Here is a 7450-nt window from a genome sequence, read left to right as displayed (position 1 = left end):
CCTTCAGACAAAATTGAATCCTTACACGAGATTCTGTTTGTCTACCGCGGTTTATGCGGAATAATTTCCGTTGTTGGAATTTTTTCTGTTTCGGGCTATTTTTGTAAAACATTCATGTAGACCAAAAAACCCCCCACTACCATTCTAAAGTTATTATGAAACACAAGTAACGGTTACTGAGTGTGCCATACTGATTCTAGCTAATGTTCTCAATCAAGATCATGTCATCCTTTAATGTATTTGCCTAAAATAGATTCCATGGTCCACAAACTCAGAATGGTTCTTCAAAGGTTTGCAGAGTCAGGTTAAGCCTTTAAAAAACTAATTTCTCACAAATTCATTTTTTTCTCCATAAAACATAAAAACTGAACCACATTCTTAAAACGTTGTTTAAGGGGGCAGAATTGATCGATTTATATCAGGATTTAGCCAGTCGTGGCAGTCAATTTTCAGTGTGTTACCTATTCACTTAATGTTTTTTTTCAGGACAATATATTATCCGCTGTTTTATTCCCATTCTTCATGAAGCCACCACATTTTTTTGTTTTAAATCATCTTGAGCCAGCATCTTTAACACCTATATTGCTCACAAACCTCATATTGAATTCTCTGGACTTGAACATTCAATTAGAAATATCAACACCAATACTGCAGACAAAAGGAAATGTGTTCCCTCTTTGGTTGTGTATGTGGAGTTCATTAATGGTAAGAAATAGCTGCTGGCAAGCAGTAATCCACAGAAATTATCTTAAAAAAAGAAACTCTGGAAAAGCAGTTTCAGGCAATCACCATACCCTTTGAATGAATAATTCACCGCATATTTGAAATGAGGAGAAATCGGTAGATAATAAGCTTTTCTGCATTATGCATCAACCACGTTCAATAAGTGATACACTATGAAAAATGAATTAAAAAAACAAATTGAAATTCACCTTAAATGAGGACAAAATGATGATTAATGCATGCAGACCTTTGTTTGCGGAGCAGCATTCCGCTCATGCCTGAGTGTGCTATATATCAAAAGTAAGGGTTTGTTTCAAAAAAACAACAATATCTTCATCTGGGATTAAAAAAACACTGTCAGCATGTGGCCGAGATGTAAACATCAAACTCAAATCCCGCTGAGGCCAATTATAACATTTTGGAAAGTCAAAATAATAGAAAATAAGCTTTTAGACTGAATAATTAATGAGGAGTGTTCAAATCTCAAAGCCGCTTTGTTTGTCACATCCTTCAAATAAAGGAGTCGTTCTGTTTGTGGTTTTGTTTTATTTTAATGTTTTTTTTTCCTCTTTTCCTTTTTCTCATTGTAAGTTCTCATATACTATATACCAGTGATCAGCCGTGGTGCCAGGCTGCACACAAAGAAACAAATATATCCGGTATTTATATGTGTATGCAGGCATACTTTTTCAACCAACAGAAATCAATATTTGGGTGCGCGCCATACCCAGGTTTTGCGCCAGAATATCACCATAAATGGGCAACAATCGGCCAGTTGACTAATGACGCTTACCTCATTTGTTCAGCAATGTACTCTACAGAACTTGAACCCAGATCGCAGAGGTGGGGTTTTTAAGGGTTATTGATCTATCTTCGTTATTCATTATCCATTATCCGTTATCGGTCAGTTCATAATACGCTACAAAGCCTAGGAGCCGGGACACTTACTCTCAGCCAAAAGGCCAAGCTAAGGTCCTAGCCCTAAAGCCTTGCTGCGATCATTGCGAATGCACCGTTCCCGGAGGTACTGCAATACCGGGCCGATGCGTGGAGTGGACAGAGCAAGCTCATATTCCATCTCCGAAATGCAAAAATCAAAAAGAATGAAAGATCCTATCCATAGGCCACTAGGAATTCTCAATTGTTCCACTATTTTAACTTCCTAGTAAGTAACTACATAGGTGAGAGGGGGGTTTTTTAAGGGTTATTGATCTATCTTCGTTATTCATTATCCATTATCCGTTATCGGTCAGTTCATAATACGATACAAAGCCTAGGAGCCGGGACACTTACTCTCAGCCAAAAGGCCAAGCTGAGGTCCTAGCCCTAAAGCCTTGCTGCGATCATTGCGAATGCACCGTTCCCGGAGGTACTGCAATACCGGGCCGATGCGTGGAGTGGACAGAGCAAGCTCTTATTCCATCTCACAAGTCAAAAACTATAGAAATGATCCCTAAGAGCACCAAATCTTACCCAAAACGTCACTACAATTGTGCATAACAAAGGAAAAGACTTTGCATTTTATCTCATCGTCACACTTTTTTTTACTCACGGGCCCATGTTGCACGATATTATAATGGAGCATTATGGGTAGGAGTTCAGCCAAATCAAAGTTGTACAACGTGTTAATGTGAGTAATACTTGTGTAATGATGAGATAAAATTGAATGCATTTTTCTATGATGGTCTAGATATCTAGTAGTCTAGTGATTATACAGTGGATATGGTCTTATCATAATTATTATCATTATTATAATGATCTCATCTCATCTCATTAGCTGCACCGCTTATCCTCTGTAGGGTCGCATGGGTGCTGGAGACCATCCCAGCAATCATCGGGCAGTGGGCAGGGGAAACCCTGAACTGGTTGCCAGCCAATCGCAGGGCACACAGGGACAGACAACTCACTCGCTCATTCACACCTAGGGACAATTTGGACCGGGCAATTCACCTGAAATGCATGTTTTTGGATTGTGGGAGGAAACCGGAGTGCCCGGAGGAAACCCACGCAAGCACGGGGAGAACATACAAACTCCGCACAGGAAGTCTGAAGCTGGATTTGAACCCACGCAGGAGGTTCCCATGACTTGAACTGTACCGCACATGCGCTAACCACTGCGCCGCCGTGCTGCCCTATTATAATTATTATGATTAGTATTTCTATTATCATTATTACCAGTGTTAGGATATATTCAGACATTAAACCGGTCCATGGTACAGAAAAGGTTCACTGCTTCATACATTAAATAACCAAAATGATTAAGGTTCTCATTTAGCTCCGTGTACTGCTCAGCAAATAGGAATATCTACTATTGTTACCACGACAACGAGGCAGAGCCTGAAGTGAGAGAAAAAGTCGTGGTTGCCTTTTGTCATTCCCAAAAGTAAAGTGTAACCACCCTCAGCGTATTGCTCGATATCACTCACGACTTTTTAAACCCAAATTGAAGATAGAGTTGTTCCTGACATCATCAAGTGCATCCAGCCAAAGCACGTCTGATAAGAGTGCCTCATTTCAATCAACATGTCCGTCCTTATCAGAGCTCTGTTTGCGAGGAAGCAATTAATTCCAAAGCGGTAGTGTGAAATTAATTCATTTTTTGTTAATGAGATTGCAGCCCAGTGCGAAAACAATTTTCAGATAGGATTCCTACCTCCCTCACCTCAAACGCCAAGACATGGTTTGATGCTTCCTGGCTTCCTCAATTATAACATTTGATCTAGGTGACATGCGTGCCTCACAAAAGGAACATAATAACAGGAATCGAATCAATTAGACAACAGGTATCATGTTAGTTCAACCTCTTTTAATCCCAAATATGAGGAATTTGGTCGGATAAGATCTTGGGAGATGTTCCCTGTGATGACAAATCTCTCCATTGATGATTATAAGTAGCTCTGTATTGCTTTGGTTGGATTTTCAAAGAAAAGTGGAATCTGTGAAAATAAAATACTGGCGGACAGTAGGAAATCATCAGCCGGATACAATTCTTTTGACACGTTAAATCAACTAAAACTGGATGGTTACAATCGATGGAGGCTGTTCAAATTTAGAAGTAGAAGCAATCACACCCAGCATCAGAAGTCTTTGGTCATGTCAAGTCATGTTTATTTGTATAGCACTTAATCACAAGAGGTCTCAAAGGGCGGAACAGACCACAGATTATTGCAAAATACAGACTATTATTACACCATCCCCTGATCTAAAACCTACATGAGGGCAAGGAAAAACTCAAAAACCTCAGCATGAGGAGCATTAAGAAACTTAGGGATGGGCGTTGGATTTGGGGCAAAACCTGGTTTGGTCTGGATTAGACCTGATTTAGTTAAAAATTCAGTCAAAAATTGGATTGTGTTGAGCTCATCCAATATTGTCCAAATTTTGTCAGAAGAAGTACAATCTTATATGTGTAGTTGTAAAAATATATATTAATTTTTTTTTATATGTATATATATGTATGTATATAATTATATATATATATATATATATATATATATATATATATATATATATATATATATATATATATATATATATATACTGGACTGTCTCAGAAAATAAGAATATTGTGATAAAGTTCTTTATTTTCTGTAATGCAATTAAAAAAACAAAAATGTCATACATTCTGGATTCATTACACATCAACTGAACTATTTCAAGCCTTTTATTATTTTAATATTGCTGAATTTGGCCTATAGCTTAAGAAAACTCAAAAATCCTATCTCAAAATATTAGAATATCATGAAAAAGTATACAAGTAGGCTATTCAACTAATCACCTGAATCATCTAATTAACTCGAAACACCTTGCGAGGTTTCCTGAGCCTTAAAAACACTCAGCTTGGTTCAGTAAACTAAATCACAAGTATGGGGAACACTGCTGATCTGACTGCTGTCCAGAGGACCATCATTGATACCCTCCATCAGGAGGGTAAGACACAAAAAGAAATTTCTCAAAGAGCAGGCTGTTCACAGAGTGCAGTTTCAAAGCATATCCACAAAAAGTCTGTCGGAAGGGAAAAATGTGGCCGGAAACGCTGCACAACCAAGAGAGATGACCGCAGCCTTGACAAAATTGTGAAGAAGAGCCGCTTCCAGAATTTGGGGGCGCTTCAAAGACAGTGGGCTGAAGCTGGAGTCCAGGTATCAAAAGCCACAGTTCACAGACGTGTCCGGGAAATGGGCTACAATAGCCGTATTCCCATGGTCAAGCCACTTCTGAACTCAAGACAACGGAAGAAGCGTCTGACTTGGGCTATGGAGAAGAAGCGCTGGACAGTTGCAGAGTGGTCCAAAGTCCTCTTTTCAGACGAAAGCAAGTTTTGCATTTCATTTGGAAGTCAAGGCGCCAGAGTCTGGAGAAAGGCTGGAGAGGAGCAAAATCTAAGTTGCTTGAAATCCAGTGTGAAGTTCCCACAGTCAGCAATGGTTTGGGGAGCCATGTCAGCTGCTGGTGTTGGTCCACTGTGTTTCATCAAGTCCAGAGTAAATGCAACTGTGTACCAAGAGATTTTAGAGCACTACATGCTTCCATCTGCTGAAAAGCTCTATGGAGATGAGGATTTCATTTTCCAGCATGATCTGGCACCTGCCCACAGTGCCAAAACCACCAGTAACTGGTGCACTGACCATGGCATCACTGTCCTTGATTGGCCTGCTAATTCCCCTGACCTGAACCCCATTGAGAATTTGTGGGGTATAGTTAAGAAGAAGATGAAAGACACCAGACCTGCAAATGCAAATGAGCTGAAGGCCGCTATCGAAGCATCCTGGGCATCAATAACACCTCAGCAATGCCACAGGCTGATTGCCTCCATGCCACGCCGGATTGATGCAGTAATCCGTGCAAAAGGATTCCCAACCAAGTACTGAGTGCATCAATGGACATTTTCAAATGTTTGATTTAGTTTTGCTGTTATAAAATTATTTTTTTACTTGGTCTGAGGAAGTATTCTAATATTTTGAGATAGGATTTTTGAGTTTTCTTAAGCTGTAGGCCAAATTCAGTAATATTAAAATAATAAAAGGCTTGAAATAGTTCAGTTGATGTGTAATGAATCCAGAATGTATGACATATTTGTTTTTTTTAATTGCATTACAGAAAATAAAGAACTTTATCACAATATTCTAATTTTCTGAGACAGTCCAGTATATATATATGTTTAAAAAAAGAAAAACAGGATCCTTACCTAGAGGGAGCTAATATGATTGTTCACCATCTTGCTGCTTTGGATACCCCACAAAAACTGTTGACAGTCACTGGCCTGTTCTTGGGTCGTGGCAAGGTTGGCACCAGTCCATTCATTAATGTTGTCGGCCCAGTTCTGTTTCGGTCTTCCTCTCCTTGTGCTCCCCTCGACTGCGCCCTGGACAATTATCTTGGTCAGTCCTGAGGATCTTGTTACGAAACCATACCACTGAAGTTTCCATCCGCGCAAAGTTGACAACAGTTCTTTGTAGGATCCAATATGCCCTCTGATGCTGTTTTGTACAGTTTTGTTTGTCACACAGGATAAGTGGCTGATGCCTAGAGGTTTCCTGTAGCATCGCATCTCTATGGCCTGGATTTTCTGTTCTAATTTTGCTGTGAAAGACCATGTCTCGCAAGTGTAGAGGAAGATGGAAGTAAGGAGCGATTGCAAGGGTCTGGTCGTGATTTCACTGCTATGTTCTTGTCCCTCTGAATAGGTTTAAGTCTGGCAAGTTCGGCTGATGTTTGTGGTGATACCTGGGGTTTGTTGGTCTTTACTTTTGTTTTTTTCTGTGCTGATTTCCATCCTATACTGGCTTGATGCTTTGTCCAGGCTATTGACCAGATCTCTGAGTTCCTCTCTTGTCTCCTGCCAATCCGGCAATATCACCAGCAAAACAGAGGTAAGTGATGTTGTGCCCCCCGATACTGACTGTACCCTCGTCTTGCTCGAGAATGATCCTTTCCAAGAAGAAGTTGAATAAAGTTGGATAGAGAATGCAGCTTTGTCTCACACCAACTGTGGTTCATAACCTACTATTGATCAGTAGCACTCTGTTGGCATTGGCATACAGTTATTCTATGGTCTGAACGAGTATCTGGCCTTTGTTGTACTTCCGCATGGTGGCCCACAAGGCGGCTTACCATACTTTGTCAAATGCCTTCTTGAAATAATCTCTGGTGTTGTTGAAACTTCTCTTATATGATTAAAAATCGTTTCTGTGGTGCTCCCCTGTTCCCTGAAAACGTGCCTGTTCTTCGGCTAGGATTTTTTCAGCCTTTGGTTGGGTAGATAGATAGATAGATAGATAGATAGATAGATAGAATTTAATGGAAACTAAATAAGTACACTGTATGCTATTGACATTGTAATGATAACAAAAATATTTAAGGCTATTAACGTAACAAAATATGACAAATCTAGTCCAACAAATCAACGGCCGGTTGAGGTTCAGACGTTTTGCAGGGTTTGTGACTTTGGAGCCAGAGGCTTTTACTTATAAACTCAACCACTGTCCAATGACAATCTGGGCAGGTACAACAGGATCCATTGAAAAGGTAAATGGTCTTTAGAAAAAAAATATTGAGAGATGTTTGGTGGTGGTGTCTGGGCCTCACAAGGTCAAAGGGCGGGCGATATTTACTGGCTTTGATGAAATATAAAATGTATACACTTAATACTTTTAACACTTCTCCAGATGATCAAAACTTTTATAAAAATGTTAACTATTTCATAAGATCGCTATGATATGAGAAG

General features: G+C 39.7%; 2 pseudogenes; both read right to left on the bottom strand.

The window, feature by feature from the left end:
* Window positions 1-1725: 1725 nt before the first annotated feature.
* Window positions 1726-1858, bottom strand: LOC148374593 (U2 spliceosomal RNA; annotated as a pseudogene).
* A 212-nt stretch (window positions 1859-2070) lies between these two features.
* LOC148374592 (U2 spliceosomal RNA) lies at window positions 2071-2238 on the bottom strand (annotated as a pseudogene).
* Between the last annotated feature and the right edge of the window lie 5212 nt (window positions 2239-7450).

This window comes from Urocampus carinirostris, chromosome 1 (genome assembly GCF_059441175.1).
Source record: "Urocampus carinirostris isolate Australia breed hairy pipefish chromosome 1, RoL_Ucar_1.0, whole genome shotgun sequence".
Classification (NCBI taxonomy): domain Eukaryota; kingdom Metazoa; phylum Chordata; class Actinopteri; order Syngnathiformes; family Syngnathidae; genus Urocampus; species Urocampus carinirostris.
This window is presented reverse-complemented; position numbering and strand designations above follow the sequence as displayed.